Source organism: Phocoena phocoena, chromosome 1 (genome assembly GCF_963924675.1).
Source record: "Phocoena phocoena chromosome 1, mPhoPho1.1, whole genome shotgun sequence".
NCBI classification, from domain to species: Eukaryota; Metazoa; Chordata; class Mammalia; order Artiodactyla; family Phocoenidae; genus Phocoena; species Phocoena phocoena.
This window is the reverse complement of record NC_089219.1, coordinates 162,331,142-162,356,673: the sequence shown is the minus strand read 5'-3', so window position 1 is coordinate 162,356,673 and position 25,532 is coordinate 162,331,142. Positions and strand designations below refer to the sequence as shown.

The window sequence follows — 25,532 nt, the reverse complement described above, 5'->3', positions numbered from 1 at the left end:
ACCGGTCCCTGGTGCCAAAAAGGTTGGGGAGTTTGCCCAGAACCCTGTCTTCTACTGCCTTCTAAATAAATCCACGGCTCTAGCCAAGCTGGCCAATTCTGCATCTCCCTAGTATTAATACTCTGCACCTTTCTGAGCAATTACAAATTCTAACAGTTAAAAAATTTTCCTCTCCGGACGTCCCTGGCTGTCCAGTGGTTGAGACTCTGCACTTCCAATGCAAGGGGCTCAGCTTCGATCCCTGGTTGGGGAACTAAGATCCCACATGCTGCACAGCGCGGCCAAGAAAATTAAAAAAGAAAAAAATTTCCTCCCATCTGTCTAGTTAAGTTCTACCCTAAAAAAATTCATATATTTCTCTATAACATGAGCCTGAAGTAAACTTACTTTCCTCTAAATCCTATATATGGTCTATGGAAAGCTCGCCTGGGCTTTGCATTATAGTGTATTATAGTGACTGGTGAAGGATCGTATTACAGTGACTGGTGAAGGGTCGTATCTTTATTAGATCATAACTCCTACAGCACAGGGATTAATTTACTTACTATAGTATTGCAGTTATATCCAGTAGCGTATTCAGCATTAAAATTCCAAGTGTTGTGCTTTCTACAGATAATCACCTACAGTGATTCCTTCTATTTTAGAAAATTCTCTTCTATAAATTTTATGTCGTTTGGACTCTGGAAGTACGAGGCCTAGAGATGGCCTGCCATTTTATTTTGCTGGAACAGTATTTGTGAAAACATGGATGATTCTTCTGCCTTCTAATTTTCTAACCACAATGGTAGTAGTGCCAATGTAGGAACATAAGCTTTGTATAGAGAACTACAAAGAGACTAAGAGAAATACGGTTTTCTTTCCTTTTTCTCCAGCCACACTACTGTACCCAAGTTATTTAATTTCATATAGACTGTGATAAGGCTAACCTTTCAAATTCTATACTTCTTTTCATTAAATTCTTCCCACATAATTATCAAATATTACTCCATATTTCCTCTTTGAAAAATTGAATTTGATAATGCTCATTTTCTGTAGAGGGAATTTAAATAAAACCCTTGAAGGATATGGCCAAAGAAGGGCAGGATTTTCCAAAGTAAGGATAAAGGACAGAATTTATGACTCCATTATCTAAAGGAGGTCTAAGAAGGGTCCTGTTAAATAATGGAAATGAAAACACGCCATATGATTACCTCGGTTATTTAGACAGTATAGATGTATAATGGTCACGGTTCCTGCTAGATCCATTTTCTAAGTTATTTTACTTACTTATTAAAATTTTTTTCTTCCAGTTTTATTGAGATGTAATTGACATACAGCACTGTATAACTTTCAGGTGTACAGCCTAACAATTTGACTTACATAAAACACGAAATGAATCCCACAATAAGTTGATTTCATATAGATAAAACATTAAAGAAATAGAAAAAAAATGTTTTCCTTGTGATGAGAACCCTTATGATTTACTCTCTTAACAACTTTCACATATAACATATAGCTGTTAATTATATTTATCATGTTATACACTACATCCCTAGTAATTGCTTATCCTGTAATTGGAAGTTTGTACCTTTTGACCACCTTCACCCAATTCCCCTTCCCACCACCCCACAACTCTGGTAACCACAAATCTGATCTTTCTCTATGAGTTTGTTTGTTTATGAAGTATAATTGACCTGCAATACTGTTAGTTCCTGGTATACAACCTAGTGATTCAATATTTCTATATATTTCAAAGTGATCACCATGATACATCTCATTGTCATCTGTCATCATTACAAAGATAGCACGTAGTTATTGACTATATTCCCCACACTGTACATTTCATACCTGTGACTCATTTATTTTGTAACTGAAAATTTGTACCTCTTAATCTCCCTCACCTATTTCTCTCCTCCTCCCATCCCATTCCCCTCTGTCAACTACCTGTTTGTTCTCTCTCTGACTGTTTCTCTTTAGTTATGTTTGTTCACTTATTTAGTTTTTTAGATGCCACATGTAACTGAAATCATACAGTATTTGTCTTTCTCTGACTTATTTCACTAAGCATAACACTCTCCAGGTCCATCCATGTTATCACAAATGGCAAGATGCCAATCTTTTTCATGGCTCAGTAATATTCCACTGTATATGCATATATCTGCGTGCGTGTGTGTGTGTGTGCGTGTGTGTGTGTGTGTGTGTGTATAGAACACATCATCTTTATCCATTCATCTACTGATGGGCACTTAGCTTGCTTCCATATTGTGGCTATTATAAATAATGCTGCAATAGACACAGGGGTGCATGTATCATTTTGAATTACTGTTTACCTTTCCTTCAGATAAATACCCAGGAGTGGAACTGCTGGATCATATGGTAGTTCTACTTTTGCTTTTTTGAGGAATCTCCATACTATTTTCACATAGTGACTGCTCCTATTTACATTCCCACCAACAGAGCAGAAGGGTTCCCTTTTCTCCACGTCCTCACCAACACTTGCTATTTGTTGTCTTTTTGATACAAGCCATTCAAACGGGTATGAAGTGATATCTCGCTGTGGTCTTCATTTGCATTTCCCCGACAATTAGTGATGTTCAGCATCTTTTCTTTCTTTTTTAAAAAAGCAGAATAGTACTGTATACTCCTCATTTGTGTATCAGAAAAAAGAATGCAAGGAGATCATACCCTAAGATCTGAGCTAGTGCTCGGTGCCAGAACTTTAAAATATTTCTGGAAAGATACCCAAGAAATTCCCCTATAGAGAAGGGAACTGAGGAATCATGATTCTGGTCAGGGAGGAGGACTTACATTTCAGTGTTTGTTTTTTTTGAATTTATTTTTTTATACAGCAGGTTCTTATTATTCATTTTATACATATTAGTGTATACATGTCAATCCCAATCTCCCAGTTCATCCCAACACCACCACCCCACCACTACTTTCCTTCCTTGGTGTCCATACATTTGTTCTCTACATCTGTGTCTCTATTTCTGCCCTGCAAATCGGTTCATCTGTACCATTTTTCTAGGTTCCACATATATGCGTTAATATACTTGTTTTTCGCCTTCTGACTTACTTCACTCTGTATGACAGTCTCTAGATACATCCACGTCTCTACAAATGACCCAATTTCACTCCATTTGATGGTTGAGTAATATTCCATTATATATATATAGATAGATAGATAGATATCTATATATATATAACATCTTCTTTACCCATTCATCTGCAGATGGGCATTTAGCTTGCTTCCATGATCTGGCTACTGTAAATAGTGCTGCAATGAACATTCAGGTGCATGTGTGTTTTTTTTTTTTTTTTTTGCAGTACGCAGGCCTCACTGTTGTGGCCTCTCCTGTTGCGGAGCACAGGCTCTGGACGTGCAGGCTCAGTGGCCATGGCTCACGGGCAAAGCCACTCCATGGCATGTGGGATCTTCCTGGACCGGGGCACGAACCTGTGTCTCCTGCATTGGCAGGCGGACTCTCAACCACTGTACCACCAGGGAAGCCCACATGTGTCTTTTGGAATTATGGTTTCCTCTGGGTATATGCCCAGTAGTAGGATTGCTGGGTCATATGGTAATTCTATTTTTAGTTTTTTAAGGAACCTCCATACTGTTTTCCATAGTGGCTGTATCAATTTACATTCTCACTAACATTGCAAGAGGGTCCCCTTTTCTCCACACCCTCTCCAGCATTTGCTGTTTGTAGATTTTCTGATGATGCCCATTCTAACTGGTGTGAGGTGATGATACCTCATTGTAATTTTTTTTTTTAATGCTTGGCTTTTTTTGTTTGTTTTTGTTTATTTATTTATTTTTGGCTGTGTTGGGTCTTCATTTCTGTGCGAAGGCTTTCTCTAGTTGTGGCAAGCGGGGGGCCACTCTTCATCGCGGTGCGCAGGCCTCCCACTATCACGGCCTCTCTTTTGGAGCACAGGCTCCAGACGTGCAGGCTCAGTAGTTGTGGCTCATGGGCCCAGCCACTCTGCGGCAGGTGGGATCTTCCCAGACCAGGGCTCAAACGCGTGTCCCCTGCATTAGCAGGCAGATTCTCAGCCACTGCGCCACCAGGGAAGCCCCTCATTGTAGTTTTGATTTGCATTTCTCTAATAATTAGTGATGTTGAGCAGCTTTTCATGTGCTTCTTGGCCATCTGTATGTCTAATTTGGAGAAATGTCTATTTAGGTTTTCTGCCCATTTTTAGATTGGTTTGTTTCTTTTTTTAATATTTAGCTGTATGAGCTGTTTATATATTTTGGAGATTAACCCTTTGTCTGTTGATTCGCTTGCAAATATTTTCTCCCATAGTGAGGGCTGTCTTTTCATCTTGTTTGTAGATTGCTTTGCAAAAGGTTTTAAGTTTCATTAGGTCCCATTTGTTTATTTTTATTTCCATTACTCTAGGAAGTGGATCAAAACAGATCTTGCTGTGACTTATGTCAAAGAGTGTTCTTCTTGTTTTCCTCCTAGAGTTTTATAGTGTCCAGTCTTACATTTAGGTCTCGAATCCATTTTGAGTTTATTTTTGTGTATGGTGTTAGGGAGCGTTCTAATTTCATTCTTTTACATGTAGCTGTCCAGTTTTCCCAGCAACACTTATTGAAGAAACTGTCTTTTTTCCATTGTATATCCTTGCATCCTTTGTCATAGATTAGGTGACAACAGGTGCGTGGGTTTATCTCTGGGCTTTCTATCCTGTTCCATTGATCTATATTTCTGTTTCTGTGCCAGTACCATATTGTCTTGATGACTGTAGCATTGTAGTATAGTCTGAAGTCAGGGAGTCTGATTCCTCCAGCTCTGTTTTCTGCCCTGAAGACTGCATTGGCTATTCGGGGTCTTTTGTGTCTCCATACAATTTTCAGATTTTTTGTTCTAGTTCTGTAAAAAATGCCATTGGAAATTTGATAGGGATTGCATTGAATCTGCAGATTGCTTTGGGTAGTATAGTCATTTTCACAATATTGATTTTTCCAATCCAAGAACCTGGTAAATCTCTCCATCTATATGCATCATCTTTAATTTCTTTCATCAGTGTCTTTTAATTTTCTGCATACAGGTCTTTTGTCTCCTTAGGTAGGTTTATTCCTAGATATTTTATTCTTTTTGTTGCAGTGGTAAATGGGAGTGTTTTCTTAATTTCACTTTCAGATTTTTCATCATTAGTGTATAGGAATGCAAGAGAGTCTGTGCATTAATTTTGTATCCTGCTACTTTTCCAAATTCATTGATTAGCTCTAGTAGTTTTCTGGTGGCATCTTTAGGATTCTCTATGTATAGTATCATGTCATCTGCAAACAGTGACAGTTTTACTTTTTCTTTTCTAATTTGTATTCCTTTTATTTCTTTTTCTTCTCTGACTGCTGTGGCTAGGACTTCCAAAGCTATGTTGAATAACAGTGGTGAGAGAGGACATCCTTGTTTTGTTCCTGATCTTAGAGGAAATGCTTTCAGTTTTTCACCATTGAGAATGATGTTGGCTGTGGGGTTGTCGTACATGGCCTTTATTACGTTGAGGTAGGATCCCTCCATGCCCACTTTCTGAAGAGTTTTTATTATAAATGGGTGTTGAATTTTGTCAAAAGCTTTTTCTGCATCTATTGAGATGATCATATGGTTTTTATTATTCAATTTGTTAATACTGTGTATCACATTGATTGATTTGCATATATTGAAGAATCCTTGCATCCCTGGGAGAAATCTCACTTGATCATGGTGTATGATCCTTTTAATGTGCTGTTGGATTCTGTTTGCTAGTATTTTGTTGAGGATTTTTGCATCTATATTCATCAGTGATATTGGTCTGTAATTTTCTTTTTCTGTAGTATCTTTGTCTGGTTTTGGTATCAGGGTGATGGTGGCCTCATAGAATGAGTTTCACAGTGCTCCTTCCTCTGCAATTTTTTGGAAGAGTTTGAGAAGGATGGGTGTTAGCTCTTCTCTAAATGTTTGACAGAATTCACCGGTGAAGCCATCTGGTCCTGGACTTTTGTTTTTTGGAAGATTTTTAATCACAGTTTCAATTTCATTACTTGTATTGGTCTGTTCATATCTTCTATTTCTTCCAGGCTCAGCCTTGGAAGGTTATACCTTTCTAAGAATTTGTCCATTTCTTCCAGGTTGTCCATTTTATTGGCATAGAGTTGCTTGTAGTAGTCTCTTAGGATGCTTTCTATTCCTGCGGTGTCTGTTGTAACTTCTTTTTCATTTCTAATTTTATTGATTTGAGTCCTCTCCCTCTTTTTTTTCATGAGTCTGGCTAATGGTTTATCAATTTTGTTTACTTTCTCAAAGAACCAGCTTTTAGCTTTATTGATCTTTGCTATTGTTTTCTTTGTTTCTATTTTATTTATTTCTGCTCTGATCTGTATGATTTCTTTCCTTCTACTAACTTTGGGTTTTGTTTGTTCTTCTTTCTCTAGTTCCTTTGGTTTTAAGGTTAGATTGTTCGAGAGTTTTCTTGCTTCTTCATGTAGGCTTGTATTGCTATAAACTTCCCTCTTAGAACTGTTTTGGCTTCATCCCATAGGTTTTGCATCATCGTGTTTTCATTGTCATTTGTCTCTAGGTATTTTTTGATTTACTCTTTGATTTCTCCAGTGATCTCTTGGTTATTTAGTAACGTACTGTTTAGCCTCCATGTGTTTGGTTTTTTAACATATTTTTCCCTGTAATTGATTTCTAATCTCACAACTTTGTGGCAGGAAAAGATGCTTGAGATGATTTCAATTTTCTTAAATTTACTGAGGCTTGATTTGTGACCCAAGACGTGATGCATCCTGGAGAATGTTCTGTGAGCACTTGAGAAGAAAGTGTAATCTGCTGTTTTTGGATGGAATGTCCTATAAATATCAATTAAATCTATCTGGTCTATTGTGTCATTTAAAGCTTCCGTTTCCTTATTTATTTGCATTTTGGATGATCTGTCCATTGGTGTGAGTGAGGTGTTAAAGTCCCCCACTATTATTGTGTTACTGTCAATTTCGTATTTTACAGCTGTTAGCAGTTGCCTTATGTATTGAGGTGCTCCTATGTTGGCTGCATATATATATTTATAATGGTCATATCTTCTTCTTGGATTGGTCCCTAGATCATTATGTAGTGTCCTTCCTTGTCTCTTGTAACATTCTTTATTTTAAAGTCTATTTTATCTGATATGAGTATTGCTACTCAAGCTTTCTTTTGATTTCCATTTGCATGGAATATCTTTTTCCATCCCCTCACTTTCAGTCTGTATATGTGTCCCTAGGTCTGAAGTGGGTCTCTTGTAGACAGCATATATATGGGTCTTGTTTTTGTATCCATTCAGCAAGTCTATGTTCTTTGGTTGGAGCATTTAATCCATTCACATTTAAGGTAATTATCGATATGTATGTTTCTATTACCATTTTCTTAATTGTTATGGGTTTGTTTTTGTAGGTCTTTTTCTTCTCTTGTGTTTCCCACTTAGAGAAGTTCCTTTAGCATTTGTTGTAGAGCTGGTTTGGTGGTGCTGAATTCTCTTAGCTTTTGCTTGTCTGTAAAGCTTTTGATTTCTCCATCGCATCTGAATGGGATCCTCGTCAGGTAGAGTAATCTTGGTTGTAGGTTCTTCCCTTTCATCATTTTAAATATAGCATGCCACTCCCCTCTGGCCTGTAGAGTTTCTGCTGAGAAATCTGCCGTTAATCTTATGGGTGCTCCCTTGTATGTTGTCATTTTTCTCTTGTTGCTTTCAATGATTTTTCTTTGTCTTTAATTTTTGTCAATTTGATTGCTATGTGTCTTGGCCTGTTTCTCCTTGGGTTTATCCTGTATGGGACTCGCTGCGCTTCCGGGCTTGGGTGGCTATTTCCTTTCCCATCTTAGGGAAATTTTCAACTATAATCTCTTCAAATAGTTTCTTGGGTCCTTTCTCTCTCTCTTCTTCTTCTGGGACCCCTATAATGCGAATGTTGTTGCGTTTCATGTTGTCTCAGAGGTTCCTCTGGTTGTCTTCATTTCTTTTCATTCTTTCTTCTTTATTCTGTTCCGTGACAGTGAATTCCACCATTCTTTCAGGTCACTTATCCGTTCTGCTGCCTCAATTATGCTGCTCTTGATTCCTTCTAGTGTAGTTTTCATTTCAGTTATTGTATTGTTCATCTCTGTTTGTTTGTTCTTTAATTCTTCTAGGTGTTTGTTCTTTAATTCTTCTAGGTCTTTGTTAAACATTTCCTGCATCTTCTCAATCTCTGCCTCCATTGTTTTTCTGAGGTCCTGGATCATCTTCACTATCATTATTCTGAATTCTTTTTCTGGAAGGTTGCCTATCTCCACTTAATTTAGTTGTTTTTCTGGGGTTTTATCTTGTTACTTCATCTGGTACATAGCCCTCTGCCTTTTCATGTTGTCTTTCTGTGAATATGGTTTTTGTTCCACAAGCTGCAGGATTGTAGTTCTTTTTGCTTCTGCTGTCTGCCCTCCTGTGGATTAGGCTAACTAAGAGGCTTGTGAAAGTTTCCTGATGGGAGGGACTGGTAGTGGGTAGAGCTGAGTGTTGCTCTGGTGGGCAGAGCTCAGTCTTGAGCATCTTTTTATGTGACTGTTGGCCATCTGTACATCTTCTTTGGAAAAATGTCTACTCAGGTCCTCTGCCCATTTTTTAACTGCGTTGTCTGGTTTTTTGATATCACGTTGTATGAGTTCTTTGTATATTTTGGATATTAACCCCTTCTCAAATATATCATTTGGAAATATTTTCTCCCATTCAGTAGTCAGCCTTTTTGTTTTGTTGATAGTTTCCTTCACTGTGCAAAAGTTTTTTAGTTTGATTTACTTATTTTTTGCTTTTGTTTCCCTTCCCTGCAGAAACATATCTGAAGAACTATTGCTAAGACCAATGACAAAGAGTGTACTGCCTATGTTTTCTTCTAGTTTTATGGTTTCAGGTCTTTCATTTAGGTCTTTAATCCATTTTGAGTTTATTTTTGTGGTGTGAGGAAGTGGCTCAGTTTGATTCTTTCATGTAGCTGTCCCATTTTCCAAACCCTATTTATTTAAGAGGTTAAATTTTCCCCATTGTATATTCTTGCCTCCTTTGTCTTTAATTGTCCATATAAGTGTGGGCTCATTTCTGGGCTCTCTATTCTGTTCCAGTGGTATATGCGTCTATTTTTGTGCCAGTAGCATATTGTTTTGATTACCGTAGATTTGTAGAACAGCTTGAAATGAGTGAGCATGATATCTCCAGCTTGTTTCTTCTTTCATAAGATTGTTTTGGCTATTCAGTCTTTTGTGCTTCCATACAAATTTTAGATTTATTTGCTGTATTTCTATGAAAAATGCCATTGGTATTTTGATAGGGATTGCATGGAATCTGTAGAGTGCTTTGAGTACTACAGTCATTTTAACAATATTCTTCCAATCCATGAGCATGGTATATCTTTCAATCTGTGTTATCTGTAGTTTTTTTCATCAGTGTTGTAGCTTTCTTAGTGCAGGTCTTTTACCTCCTTAGTTAGATTTACTTATTGTATTCTTTTTGATACAATTGTAAATGGCAACCCCATTTCTTAATTTCACTTTCTGATAGTTTGTTGTTAGTATATAGAAACACAACAGATTTTGTGTACTAATTTTTTATCCTGCAACTTTGCCAAATTCATTGATGAGTTCTAATAGTTTTTTGGTGGCATCATTAGGATTTTCTATGCTTAGTTATCATGTCATCTGCAAACAGCGACAGTTTTATTTCTTCCTTTCCCATTTGGATTCCTTTTCTTTTTCTCGTCTGATGGAAGACTTCGAATACTATGTTGAATAAAAGTGACAAAGGTGGGCATCCTTGTCTTGTTCTTGATCTCAGAGGGACTGCTTTCAGCTTTTCACAGCTGAGTATAACAGTAGCTGTGGGCTTGTCATGTATGGCCTTTATTATGCTGAGGTATATTCCCTCTATACCCAATTTGTGGAGAGTTTTTACCATTAATTGGTGTTGGATTTTGTCAAAAGCTTTTTCTGCATCTATTGAGATGATCATATGATTTTTATTCTTCATTTTGTTAATGTAATGTATCACGTGATTGACGTAAACACTTTTAATTCTGGTATAAAAGTTAAAAGACAGAAGTATTATGAGTAACTATAGCTACAATAAAGTGTTAATGGATAAACCATATATTTAAAATGTAAACTGTAACATCAATAACATAAAATGTCAGGGCAGGAGAAGTTAAACTACCTTTTTTTTTTTTTTGCCATGCTCTGCGGCTTGTGGGATCTTAGTTCCCTAACCAGGGATTGAACCGCCTCAGCAGTGAAAGTGCAGAGTCCTAAGCACTGGACCTCCAGGGAATTCCCTAAACTGTACTTTTTGATTATGGTAAAAATTAAACTGTTATCAGCTAAAAATAGAATTTTATATATATATGTGTGTGTGTATATACATATATATATATACACACATGTATATATATGATGTTTTATATAAGCCTCATGGTAACCAAAAAAAAAAAAAATCCTGCAGTAGTAGACACACAAAAGATAAAGATATCAAAGCATACCACTATAAAAATTATCAAATAATGAAGACAGAAAGAAAGGAAGAGAGGAACTACAAAACAGCCAGAAAACAATTTATAAAATGGCAATAGTAAATCCTCACCTACTGATAATTACTTCAAGTGTAACTGGATTAAACTCTCTAATCAAAAAACATAGGGTGCCTGAGTGATTTAAAAAACAAGATCCAACAATTGTTTCAAGAGACTCATTTTAGCTTTAAGGCACACATAGGCTGAAAGTGAGGGATGAAAAACGTATTATATGCAAATGATAACAAAGAGAGGAGGAGTTGCTGTACTTAGACAAAATTAAGTCAAAAACTGTCAAAAGAGACAAAGGTCACATAAAGGGGTCAGTTTATCAAGAGGATATAATAATTGTAAACAGATATGTAACCAAGCACATATATAAATATATATAAGCACATATTAACTAAACTGAAGAGAGAAATAGACAGCAATATAATAATAATAGAGGACTTCAATACCCCACTTTCAGCTATGAATAGATCATACAGACTGATAATGAAAAGTGGACTTGAACACCACTATAGATCAAAAGGTCCTAACAGAACTATATAAAACATTGTATCTAACAGCAATAGAGTACAGGATCTCATCAAGTTATTCTCTGGGATAGATCATATGTTAGGCCACAAAACAAGTCTTAACAAATTTTAGAAGTCTGAAATCATATCCAGTGTCTTTTCTGACCACCATGTTATAAAACTAGAAATCAACAGCAGGAGGAAATTTGGGAAATTCGTAAGTAAGTGAAAATTAAACAACACACTCCAGAACAACCAATGGATCAAAAAAGAAATCAAAAGGGAAGTAAAAAGTATCTTGAGAAAAATGAAAATGAAAGCACAACTTATCAAAACTTATGTGATGCAGAAAAAGCCACGATAAGAAGGAACTATATAGTGATCAATGCCCACATTACAAAAAAAGTAAGATCTCAAATAAACGTTTAAACTAACCTTATACCTCAAGGAACTAGAAAAAGAACTAAGCCCAAAGTTACCAAAAGGAAAGAAACAATAAAGATTAGAGTAGAAACAAATGAAATAGAGACTAGAAAAACAATAGAAAAGACCAATGAAACAATGAGTTGGTTTTTTGAAAAGATAAACAAAATTGACAAATCTTTAGCTACACTAAGAAAAAAAGAGAGAAGTCTCAAATAAATAAAATCAGAAATGAAAAAGAAGACATTACAACTAATATCACAGAAATAAAAAGGATCATAAGAGGCTATAATGAACAATTTATATGTCAACAAATTGGATGACCAAGAAGAAATGGATAAGTTCCTAGAAACATACACCGTACCAAGAATGAATCATGAATAGAAAATATGAACAGACCAGTAATGAGTAAGCAGATTGAATCAGTAATCAAAAACCTCCCAAAAAAGAAAAGCCCAAGCCTATATAGTTTCACTGGTGAATTCTACCAAATATTTAATGAAAAATTAATGTCAATCCTTCTCAAATTCTTCCAAAAATCAAAGAAGAGGGAAGAGTCCCAATCCCATTTTTACAAAGCCAGCATTTCCCCCAATACTAAAGCCAAATAAAGATACTACAAGAAAAGTAAACTATAGACCAGTATCTCTGATGAATAAAGATGTAAAAACTCTCAACAAAATACTAGGAAATTGAATTCAACAGCACATTTAAGGGATTGGACACCATGATCAAGCAGGATTTATTTCTGGAATGCAAGGATGGTTCGACGTACAGAAATCAATCAATGTGATACAGCACATTAACTGAATGAAGGATAAATATCATATGATCATCTCAGTACATGTGAGAAAAGTTACTTAACAAAATTCAATATCCTTTCCTGATAAAACTCTTGACATAGAAGTTACAGACGGAAACCTCAACATGATAAAAGCCATATATGACAAACCCACAGATAACATCACACTCAACAGTGAAAGATTAAAATAGTTTCCTCTAAGGTCATGAACAAGGCAAAGGTGTCCACTCTCACCACTCCTATTCAACACAGTACTGGAAGTCCTAGCCAGAGCAATTAGGCAAGAAAAAGAAATATAAGGCATCAAACTCATAAAGGAAGAAGTAAAACTGTCTCTGTTTGCAGATGATATGATCTTATAAAATAGAAAACCCTCAAGATGCCACTAAAAAACTGTTAGAGCTAATAAATGATTTCAGTAAAGTTGCAGAATACACAATCAACATACAAAAATCAGTTGCGTTGCTATACACTAACAATGAGCCATCTGGAAAAGAAATAAAGAAAAAAATCCTATTTACAATAGCTTTAAAATGATCAAGTACTTAGGAATAAATTTAACCAAGTAGGGGAAAGCTCTGTACACTGAAAACAATAAATATTTATGAAAGAAACTAAAGAAAGATATACTATGTTCATGGGTTGGAAGAATTTTAAAATATCTATAATACTCAGCAATCTACAGATTCAATGGAATCCCTATCAAAATTTCAATGGCAGTTTTCAAAGAAATAGAAAAAAGTCCTAAAATGTATATGGAATCACAAAAGATCACATATAGCCACAGCAGTCTTGAGTAAAAAGAACAAAGTTAGAGGCATCACAGTACCTGATTTCAAAAAATACTACAAAGTTTTAGTATTCAAAATAAGATGGTTGGCAATAATAACAGACATACAGACCAAAGGAACACAACAGAGAGCTCAGAAATAAATCCACACAATTATGAACTTGATCAAAGATGCAAGAAACAAATAATTGGAGAAAGGATAGTTTCTTCAATAAATGGTACTGAGAAAACTGGTTTTCCACATGTGGAAGAATGAAATTGGACCCTTATCTCACTACATATACAAAAATCAAAAAAAAAAATCAACTCAGTATGAACTGAAGATTTAAATGTAAGACCTGAAACCATACAACAATTAGAACAAAACATAGGGGAAAATCATCTTGACATTGGTCTAGGCAATAATGTTTCAGACATGACACCAAAAGCACAGACAACAAAAGCAAAAGTAGAAGATGGGATTTCATCATACTAAAAAGCTTCTGCACAGTAAAGGAAACAATCAACAAAGTGAAGAGACAACCTATGAAATAGGAGAAAATATTTGCAAACCATCCCATCTGAAAAGGGGTTAACATCCAAAATATATAAGGAATTCAAACAAATGAATAGCAAGAAAACAATTTGACTGTACCCTCTTGGTGGAAATGCAAATTGGTACAACTATTGTGGAAAACAGGACAAACATTCCTCAAAAACGTAAGACTACAACTACCATATTATCCAGCTAACCTACTTCTGGGTATATACCCAAAGGAAATGAAATCAAGACTCAAAGAGATATCTGCTCCCCCAGGCTCATTACAGCATTACTTATAATAGCCCAGATATGGAAATAATACAAGTGTCTATCAATGGATAAACAGCCGAAGAAGAGGTGGTACACATATAAAATGGAATATTACTCAGCCATGAGAAAGAAGAAAATCCTGCCTGTTGTGACAACTTGGATGAACTTGGAGGACATTATGCTAAATGAAATAAGCTAGACAGAGAAAGACAAACACTGCATGATTTCACCTTACATGTGCAATCTAAAAAAAAAAAATTTTTTTTAAGTGAAACTCATAGAAGCAAAGTAGTATAAGGATGGTTCCTAGGGACTGGTGGGGGCAGACGGGGAGATGTTGATCAAAAGGTACAGAGTTGTAGTCATGTAGGATACATAAATCTAGAAATCTAATGTACAGGCATGATGACTACACTTAATAATACTGTATTGTACACTGAAAATATACTGAGAGAAGATTTCAGTTGCAGTCATCACACAATAAATGGTAACTATGTGAGGAGATATGTTAACTAGCTTGACTGTAGTAATCATTTCACTATATCAAACCATCATGTTGCACACCTTAAATATGTACAATTTAAATAAATAAATAAATGAAATGTAAAATATCACTGTAAACAAGGTTGTCAATTATTTAAGAAAACTGAAGGTAAGAGTATCTAATACAAGTATCTTCTAGCTGCCCTCCCACACACACACTGTATTTTTTTAACCACTGTGACTAACTGCATAAAATGTAGATTGCATAAACAGTGGCATATCAGAGTTTCATGCAAGAAAATAAGTGCATGGCCTTGCAAGAATTCTGCCACATTCCATACTAAAAAGCAGGTTTCTGTTTCCAGTGCTGTCAAGCTTTAAGGACAATAATTTTATCATGGTTTAAAGAAACATATAAATTGTTATTATACATGTTATTAAATGACAAGGATATACTTTGTCTTAGGCACACAAAATATTCAATAGGCAAACAGTATTTAGCCATATTCTGGATAATCGATTTTTAAACTACTTAAAATACGTCCTTATTAATTTCACATTACTAGGATAAAGAACTCATACTGAGAAAATTATGTATTCCCAAAGAGTTGGAAGAAGAATGATGGAAATCAGGGCAGCCCTAAGTACCTATCCTACTTCCACTACGTATTAGCTGTACCTGCGGCACATCCGTCAATCTCTTCACCCCCCAGTTTCCTGATCTGTAATCTGGACACTCTACCAACTTATAAAGTTATTGTGAGAATTAAATGAGATAGTGAATGTAAAAGGTAGGTGTACTCCCAAAGCTTATCCTAAAAAGAGGTTTTACTGTCACTTGAATTAAAAAGGTCACAGGAACCATAAAGCACTTCTCAGTGTGCTTTTACATTTTTTTTTTCACTTTGAAGAAAACATTCAGAGCAAAGTGTAAAGCTAATGAAGCTTATATTGCTAATGTCATGGTGAATAATAGGAATTATAAAAACTACGTTGGAGTATTAAATTGCTTATTTATTAGTCACCAATATTATAAGTTTGAACATGACTAAACTTATTTTTAATAAAGACAATAAAGAAAATAAACACTAGCATAACCATGAGTACTCAGAAAGATTAGCATATTGTGAATTGATACCTTTATAATGTACTAAAACATTTTAAAGTAATAGTAATCAAGCACTTATGACATAACATGGAAGTTTCAGTATTTTTCCATGTAGATTTCAAAATAATTTTTATGTCATTACTTCTCATGTCACGTGGTCTTACAAAAGTTTTGCTTGAAAAAATTAAGAATATATCATCAATTAATAAAAAAATTTCTTCTAAATATATTAAAAGTTTTCTGGTAAAACTATATTTATAGTTACTGAGAAAAGCCAAATCAAAACATGTATCAGCACATATAATTTCACCTTAATTACAAATTGCCATTCAATACAAAAGAAGCTTTCTTTTACTAGATATGAATCTACACATCCACATAGGAGCAAAAAATTCTATTTATCTTCATCTGTGAAAGTCAAATGGGCTATAGTTAAAACACCTCATTAAGCAATTTGGTGATTCTATTTATAAGTATATGTAGGTGGTGACAGTCAATCATAGGCCTTCATTTAATTTAATATCTGTCAACTTCATCAAGTTCTAAAATAGACATCATAGCTTACATGTACCTATTGAGGTTTCACATTTTTTAAAAAAACTACTTGTAACTGCCTTGGGCCAGAGATTAGAGGAATCACCTTAACTGAGAGATTGTATTCAATTCATCACACCACCTGAGTTTTGTGTCAGTTTGGACACAGTTATTTTATTCAATTTAGAATCTGTCTCTGATAGTGGTCAAGAGACACACCTGTGGAAGAACAGTACTAGTATCCTTTACCCTGAAACATCAGGAATGTACCCTGACATAATTACTCATAGTATTCTTCTTTAATAATCTAAAATCTGCCATTTGTTAATATACCGAAGGGATATTAACTGTTTCTCTGCTTGACAGGGAGAATGATGTGACTAGATAATTTAAAGATAAAAATCTCATACCTTAGGTAGTAATTAATCAAGATAATGAAAAATTATCACAGGCAAAATGGGGGTTGAAAAGATGCTACATAGAAGACATCAAGGCCTAGGTAAAGATAGCAGCAACGACTATACTTAGGATAAAATAGTGAAAGTAATAATGTAAACTAAGCTGATGGGGATGTTTGGGGATGGGAGAAGGGTTATTTAAAGGCTTAATGCATTTCACCCCTATGTTCATAGCTGCACTATTCACAATAGCCAAGACATGGAAACAACCTAAATGTCCATCGACAGATGAATGGATAAAGAAGATATGGTGTATGTATACACACACACACAAATACACACACACACTGCTCAGCCATGAAGAAGAATGAAATAATGCCATTTGCAGCAACATGGATGCAACTAGAGATTATCATACTAAGTATGGCAGAAAGAGAAAGACAAATACCACACGCTATCACTTAGATGTGAAATCTAAACTATGACACAAATGAACCTATCTATGAAACAGAAACAGACTCACAGAGAACAGACTTGTGGTTGCCAAGGGAGAGGGGGTTGGGGGAGGGATGGAGTGGGAGGTTGGGGTGAGCAGATGTAGGCTATTATATACAGAATGGATAAACACCAAGGTCCTACTGTATAGTACAGGGAACTATATTCAATATCCTGGGATAAACCATCATGGGAAAGAGTATTAAAAAAAAGAATGTATATATATGTATAAGTGAATCACTTTGCTGTACAGCAGAAATTAACAAAACATTATAAGACAACTATACTTCAATTTTAAAAAATGAAGGCTTAATGCATTTCATATACTGTATACTACTACTCAAGAGTATAAGGAAGCCATCTTATATGCAGATTTGTGGGGCTTTAGAAAACAATCTGCGTTTTGTTCATGCTGTTCCCTCTGCCTGGTCTGTCAGCTTTTAAAGGGCAGGGGTATGATTAACCATTGTGACATCAATACCGAGCACAGTGCCTGACACAGAGCAGGTACTTAAAATACTTCTTGGGAAAAAAGTTAGTTAAATGTGAGTATGTACCATGGAGTATACTACGAGCCCATATTCACTATGCCACTGGACTCTCACAACAGTATAAAGTGGGTATTAGAAATTACAGATAAAGCAATTGAAATTCATCAGAGATTAAATGAGAGCCTTGGCTCTGAAGTCAGGTGCCTGGGTTTGAATCCCAAATTGACTGCTTTCTAGTTCTGCAACTCTAGGCAAGTCAACCTCTTAATTTTCCTACCTGTTAAACGGGGATACTGCCCTGTACAGACTCTCCTCAGAAATTACATTTAGATAAGAAATAAAGTAAGAGACACTGCTATTTATCCACAATTCCATGACCTCTCTTCTTTCAACTAAGAACACTGACCTTTTTGAAGAAAAGTATTAGGGAAAAAAAACTACATTCACTGCTTTCATAAAAATACTTTCCTTGACCCAGTTGTCGAAGGTCCCTTTCACTATATTGAGACTAGATCTAATAACGAAATCTGAGGAAAAGTTATACCAGGATTCAGAGACAATTACTGAAACAAACCAAACTCCACCACTTCCTTCAGAGTGAACCATCACCCCTTTCTCTGATTATGTTTCATTTTGCTGACGCTGGCAAGCAGGAATTGTTCTGAAGAAGCACAGCTGGCAACATACTCAGAGAAAAGGCAAAGTATGGTGAGTCAAACATGAAACAGAACTTTCCTTTAAACACACATTAGAATTCAGAAAAAGTCAAATAGCATGGTTTAATAATCAGGCTCAGTCTGAAGTCAAACTGCCTGGGATCAAATTCTGAGAGTGTCACTTGTGAGCAATACGATATTGGGCAATTTACTTATCTCTGTGCTTTCAGATTCCTCATCTGTAGATTGAGGCTAATTGTGGTACTTAGTAAGGCTTTGGAGAAGATTAAATGAGCTATTTCATACAAAGCATGCATCATGGTGGCAGTCATACAGTAAGTGCTCAATAAATACTCAAGAACTTTTGTTTAAAACACAGCAAGCTGCAATCAAATTAACTCTGTATGTCCATACCAGTGAGTTTGGAGCTCTATGAATTTTTTTTGGTGATTTTTTTTATAGGTAACATAAAACCATTTTAACCATTTTTAACTGTACAATTCAGTGACATTAATTACATTCACGATGTTGTACAGCCATCACCACTAACCATTTCCAGAACTTCCTCATCACCCCCAAAACTCTGTACCTATTCAACACTAACTCCCCATTCCCCTCCTGCTTCACATCTGGAATCCTCGGCCACATCAGTAAACAAAGGAGGTTGCGGCCATCGAGCCATCAGCCACTGCAGCTGCCCATACGGTGAGCCCTGAGGGAACTCAGGATGGAGAAAAACAGGTTGCCTGCCACCATCATCAGCCACTGCAGCTGCCCCCCAATGGTGCACCCTGATGGGATTCAGGATGGAAAAAAGCAGGATACTGGCCCTAGTTAAGTATGATGCATATCAAAGGAATGATTTCAATGAGCCCAGACTCTCACATCTTCCTGTACATAGAAAAGCACTAAATTCATTAACTTGAGATGTCTGGTTTTCTTTAATTAACAGTCATCTTTCCATGTTCTGACTAGCTGGTTTTTGTTGCAAAAACTGCTGTACCTCCCGGCTTTTACTTTACCTCTTAGGAACAGCCACTCAGAGCTATCTGAGAGGCTGCCTCCTGGGTTTAGGTCTTCAGAAAGTCTGCCAAATTAAACATTCTCAACTTCTAGTTTCTGCCTTCTTTTTTCTCAGTCGACACCTCTACTCTACTTTCTGTCTCCAAGAATTTGCCTAGTCTAAATACCTCATGTAAGTGAAATCAAACAATATTCGTCCTTTTGTGTCTGGCTTGTTTCACTCAGCATAATGTCTTCGAGGTTCATCCATGTTGTAGCATATATTAGATTATCACTCCTTTTAAGGCTGAATAATATTTCCATATATATGTTTTTTTTTCCATACATTTTGTTTGTTTCATACATTTTGTCAATGGACATTTGGGTTGTTAACACCTTTTGGTTTCTGTGAATAATGCTGCCATGAACACTGGTGTACAGGTATCTGAGTCCTCACTTTCAATTACCTTGGGTATATGTCTAAAAGTAGAATTGCTGAATTAAATGGTAATTCTATGTTTAACTTTTTGAGGAACTACCAAACTGTTTTCCTGGAGCTCTACTGCATTTAAACTTCTCAACCACTGTATCCTTATGAGGCTTCAATATTTAAGCTTTTTGCCCCCTCCATCTCTAAAACAAAGATAATATCACTTCCCAAAGATTGAGGTAATGTTTCTTAATCAACAGCATCCCTATCTAAAAAGGTGCTATCAAACAAAAATATGAAACAGTAGTATTCTTCAGAGCATTTTCAATCCATGCATCTGGGCATAGCTCTTGCTACTGGAAACCCTAAAATTAAAAGGTGTTGAGTGATATAAGCAAAATCATGGAGTAGGCAGCTCCAAACTCCCATCCCTTCATAGAAATATTAAAAAAACAAAAACAAAAACTAGAACTACCGAAATCAACTTTGTCAGAACTCTGGAAAAACAGTCACAGATATACAGCAACAAAGTGAATGCTGAATCAAGAAAAAGGCATTGTAAAACTGGTAGGCGAGATTTGTGGCATATTAAAAGCCCTTGCCCTCTCCAGCTCAGCAACGGTCTTGAAGACAACAGCACCCTCCCTATATGGGACACTGGTCCCTGGTTCCAAAGGAAGCAGGGCAGACCTTACTTGAAAATTATTGTTTCTCTATTCGAACCTGTCTGGGACTACCTGAAGGACTGATGCAAGGTGTTCACCTCTGTTTCACCTAACTCAGAACCCCCTCAGAGCAGAAAAGCAGCAGGCTTTGCTGGCAAGCATTACTTATACCAAGTGCTCCTAAAACCAAGTTCTCTTGCTGAGTTTATGATCAATCTCTCTATGCAAAACTTCATTCCCTTTCTTGTCCTCTCTGACCTCAATCCTGTGCTAACTGAACACAAACATACCAGTCAGATGACTAAAATTGCTGTTGTCGATAACATTATCATTAATGTACTAAAATTACTATTATAGATATCATCATTAACCTACAAATTCAAGTTGTTTCTCTAAGGCAAGATAAGCTAATAGATTTCCCCAAGCTGTGGACCACCTGGCCTGAAAATTGTAAACCAGCGACATACTTACTCCTGAAACACTGACTAAGAAATGTCACAAAATGACAATCCCAGCCTCTCTTTCTTCCCCTAAAAACAAAAAACAAAAACAAAAAAACCCCATAACTTAAAGACCAAGTTGAATTGGATCTAAGACTTGGTTCCCACTCCCTCACTTGGTGCCTTGCAAAAAACCCTTATTTTGCTGCAAACACCAGCTCTCAGAGTTTGTGCCGGAGTTTCTGCTGGGGCCACAGAAGCCCTTGCTTTGTTACATTATCAGGCGATCAAAAAATCTGCAGCCACCTGGGGCAAAAAATTCACAACTGAGGCATACAATAGACTGCTTAAAACCAGGGAGCAAAGGCCAGGGATACAGTTTCTTTGGGAAATCAGAGCATTCAAAAGCGCTGGCATATACTAGGGAATTTAGAAAGTTACACATATGCCCGGGCCAGGAAGCATGCTTATTAGGGATGCGAGAACACCTTAAGCTTTTCCCACTGGATGAATAAGCTCAGTGGCAGCAGGAAGTGAAGGCTGAGGCAGAATTGTAAATGGCCTGGCTAAGTGTTAAGGAAGGACCTAAGCATAGAGCCATAAAGAATGGAAAAGGAATACAAACCATGACTTCAATCAAGAACAGCCAACCTTGAGAAAGAGGGAGAATATAATTTCCAGAGTTACCACATTATTATATTCAAGTGTCCAGTTTTCAACAACAAAAAGTCACACAGCATACAAAGAAACACTAAAGTATGGCCCATTCAGAGAAAATAAACTGACAGAAGCATCCTTGAGGAAGCCCAAATGTTGGATTAGAAAACCACTTTAAATCACCTGTCTTAAATATGCCCAAAGAGCTAATGGAAACCATGGACAAAGAACTAAAGGAAATCAGGAAAACAATGTTATGAACAAAATAAGAATATCAATTAAAGAGATAGTAATTATCAACAGAAGTGAAACAAAAACTCTGGAACTTAAAAATACAGTGACTGAAATGAAAACTTCACTAGGGGATTCAACAGCAGACTTGAGCAAGCAGGAAAAAGAATCAGTGAACTTAGTAAGATGTTAAAGAAAAAATGTTGCCTGCCATATCAGTAAACAAAGGATGCTGCAGCCATCAAGCCATCACAGTACAGCTGCCCAGAAGGTGAACCCTGAGGGAACTGAGGATAGAAAGAGGATGCCCACCCTCTAACAGTCAGCCTCTGCAGCCACCCCAGTGATGCACCCAGAGGAGACTCAGGATAAGAAAGCACAGGATACTGGCCCCAGAAAGCTGAGGTGTATATCAAAGGAATGATTTCAATGAGCCCAGACTCTTGCATCTTCCCATTCATAGAAAAGCGCTAAATTCCTTGAGATGTCTGGTTTTCTCTAGTTAACAGTGATCTTTTGATGTTCCGACTACCTGGCCTTTGTTGCAAAAACTCCTACGTATCCTGGCTCCTCCCTTACCTCTTCGGAGCAGTTCCTTAGAGCTATCTGAGAGGCTGTCTCCCGGGCTTAAGTTCTCAGTTTTGTCGCCAAATAAAACTTAATTCTCAACTTTTAGGTTGTGCTTTTTTTTTTTCAGTTGACAAAGATAATTATCGTATCAGACAATAACGCCCAATCTAGAAAACAGTGCTACCACTTGGAATGTCTACCAAGTGCTTCATTTTATCCTTAGCCATTAATTTATAAGGAGCCAGGTTGAGAGGAGTCAGGTCGCTTGCCTTAGGTCACAGGGCAGCTTGACTGTGGCCTGAGCTCCTAACCACAGACCCCTGTGCTGCTCCCTCTAAAGGCAGAGGCTGCCACCTGAGGGCACAGGAGGAGAATGTGCCATGCAAAGCAAATGGTAATTATGCTATAATTACATAAGATATCCCTTTGACCCCAGGTCAGGTCAGAAGGAAGCTGGCTCATTTTCAACTTTATCTCTCATAATACTAGTACGTAGTGTTGAGGAAAAGGAAGGAATATTTCCTTTTAACTGCTTAAATGTGTTTAGCCAACAACTGAAGATATTTAAATGTTGAGCACTCTTCTGTTTTCATGGCACTAACTTGAACCTTTGAGAGAGGAAATTTTGGAAGGAAAATAAAAGGAACAAAGCACATAGAGTCTTAGCATAGGAACTACATAACCATGTATTAAAATTTATTTCTGATCCATTTTCCAAACTTATGGCCAAGATACGCATGAGCATATGCAGGTGATTTGAGGAATTTAGTTATGCAATGGCTCAAAGAATCATAATATGAAATTATAGCAATGAAGGCACTTTTTTCAATGTCAATATAAAGAAGGAAAGACATCAAAATAGCCACAACTTTATTTCAGGCAGCGTCTTGAAAATTACTATTAATACCTCAGGACTATTTTGGGGGATGGGACTCAAACAAGGATGAAAGACCACTACTTTCACTAGCTAAATCACTCATGTTTTAAGTGTTTTAGTAGGAATGTGCCATCATAGGAGACTCTGACATATAAACATTCAAAAGATTATCCTTATTTTCTTCTCATATGCCACAAAGGGCACTTTTCTTGAGTGGAAAGAACAGCACTTCTTACAGCTTGTTTGCTTTGCTGAACCCTTAAAGAAGCAGAGCTCTAATTATTCGTTAGGAAATTTAATGAGCCACACTAAGCCAATGTCTAGCTCTACAAGCTTACCTGATTATTTAAGCACCTCTGCCTCCAGCCAGACTGTCCTGAACTCAAAAACCATTATTTATTTTCTCCTTTCATATAAAAGGCTCACTTAGTTAGGACACACATTTGTCAGAGTATCCTAAACTCAATATTTAGATTTTATATACAGCAGATCTGAAAAAGCATTTCAAGAAATGAACCTCACGAAACTCCAAGAGAACTTAACAAACGCATGCCCATGAGAGCTCCCATAGGCTTTTTAAGGGCACAGTCTGAGAAATGGGGAGTGACTGCTAATAGGTAAGGGATTTCTTTTTGTGGTGAGGAAAATGTTCTAAAACTGACTGTGGCAATGATTGCACGGCTTTGTGAATATACTAAAAATCACTGAACTGCTGTATACTTTAAATGTATGAGTGAATTATACAGTATGTGAATTATATCTCAATCAAGCTGTTAAAAATTTATTGGTTTCAACTATACTTCAATAAAAAATTTTAAAATATTATTGATTCATTTTCATTCGTTTTTAGGACATTTACCTAAAGCTACACCAGATTTAACCACAGTGAAAACTTGATGTAATGCAGCTTGAAACCCTGCCCCATTCTCTTAAGAAAAAAAAATTCTTGTAACATAATGACAACTGGACTTTTCCTGGGGACAAGTTCCAGGTTTTAGCAGGTTTACAGAAATGCTGCTTCCAGAAAACCAGTAAATAATGATGTCCCCTAAAACTACTGCTCCAATTTTTTTCCCCTAGTACTAGCTTTTGGATACATGAAAAATTACTACAAATTAAACTAGGTAAGCATAATAGTGAATAAATTCACTCTAATGTATATTTCCAAAAAACTGTTGAGAGGGCACCCACCTACAAAAAACTTATTTCTGGTTTGGAATTGAATATCATGTTTTATATGTCATTTCATTTCACATTTGAGAAGCTACTCTATTATTAGAAAAGTACTTATCTGCTAATTTTGTGAAACTTTATTTACTTAGTATCTTAGAATTAAATAATAAAGAGTAAATATGCCCATAGATCTCTAATGATAAACTCTGTGCATTTTTAGTTTTGACATGAAGAATGGATTAGCAAGAAACAAGATGGGAGACATCTTTAGGGGGCTTTTGCAGTACTCCAGCTAAAGATGATGATTAAAAACAAAAATGTACCAACGTACCGCTTATACATGAAAAACTCTATAGATACACTGGAGGTGAATCACCAAATTTTAATTGAGTTTAGACTATACCATCTCTATTCAGAAATCTGAGAAATTCACAGCTCAGAAAGGAGTTTTATAGATATACATAGATGAATATCATCATTACACAGATGAGGAAACTAAAGTACAGAATGGTTAAGTCTCACCAAGTGACCCAGAACCAGAAGTAAGATTTGAACTTAGGTTGTACAACTCCTAATTCAGTTTTCTTACACTCTTAAACTCATTTTATTAAATATATATAAAATAATTTTTTAAATAATCTGTATAAAGGCTGTCCCTAACTTTTATAAGTCATATATTTCAAATGCATAAGGGGACAGTAATTTTACACATATCTGCTCACTGATAATCACTAAATAACTTGAAATTATATAATCACACCTAGGGTAACTGGAATAGGTCATGGAAAGAAGAAATAAAAGGAGCCATGAATCTTGAAGCTATGACTGACCCTTATATATATATGCAACTAGGTGTCAGTTCTTAAAAACATCACTAGATCAGATTAGAAAGGAACAGTCAAATAGCACTTGAATTATGGTTACTGAATAAATCAATTTATATACAGATAGCACTGTATATATCATCTGTTTACACTTAGTTCTTTTAAGAAAATGCTTTCACTTCTCTTGTCAAAATTTTTTTAATTTGCTTTAAGTCTACTAAGGAAAAGCAAAGGAAAAGGGATCCATTAATTGGAAAGCCAAATGAGTTTAATGAGTTACATTAAAAAGTTATCAAATTACCTGACTGAATAAACAAGGATTGATTTGTAGAAACCGGGAAGTTTCATATTTTACTCCAAATAAACAAATACAAATAAAAAATAGGATATGGACAGACTGGCTATGTTTCTAATCAGCCAAAGAAGCAGAAGAGAGGAGACACTCCATTTTGTTCACTAGAGCAGCTGCTTGTGTGGGTAAAGTGGTGCTACACTAAAGAGTCCCAGTCTAGGGTGTCAAGAACTCTCTAGAGACAAATGGTTTTGATCAAAAATAACGAGAGGCTGCCTTTTCCCAAGCGTGCCCTGTGACTCAGGCAAAAAAGTCCATAGCTCCAAATTTTAACTGCCAAATTATA

At 36.1% G+C, this 25,532-nt stretch overlaps 1 protein-coding gene across 1 annotated transcript in view; it reads right to left on the bottom strand.

Moving 5' to 3' along the window:
- CNST (consortin, connexin sorting protein) overlaps window positions 1-25,532 on the bottom strand; it is a 114,812-nt gene that overhangs the window by 48,664 nt on the left and 40,616 nt on the right. The window lies entirely within an intron of this gene.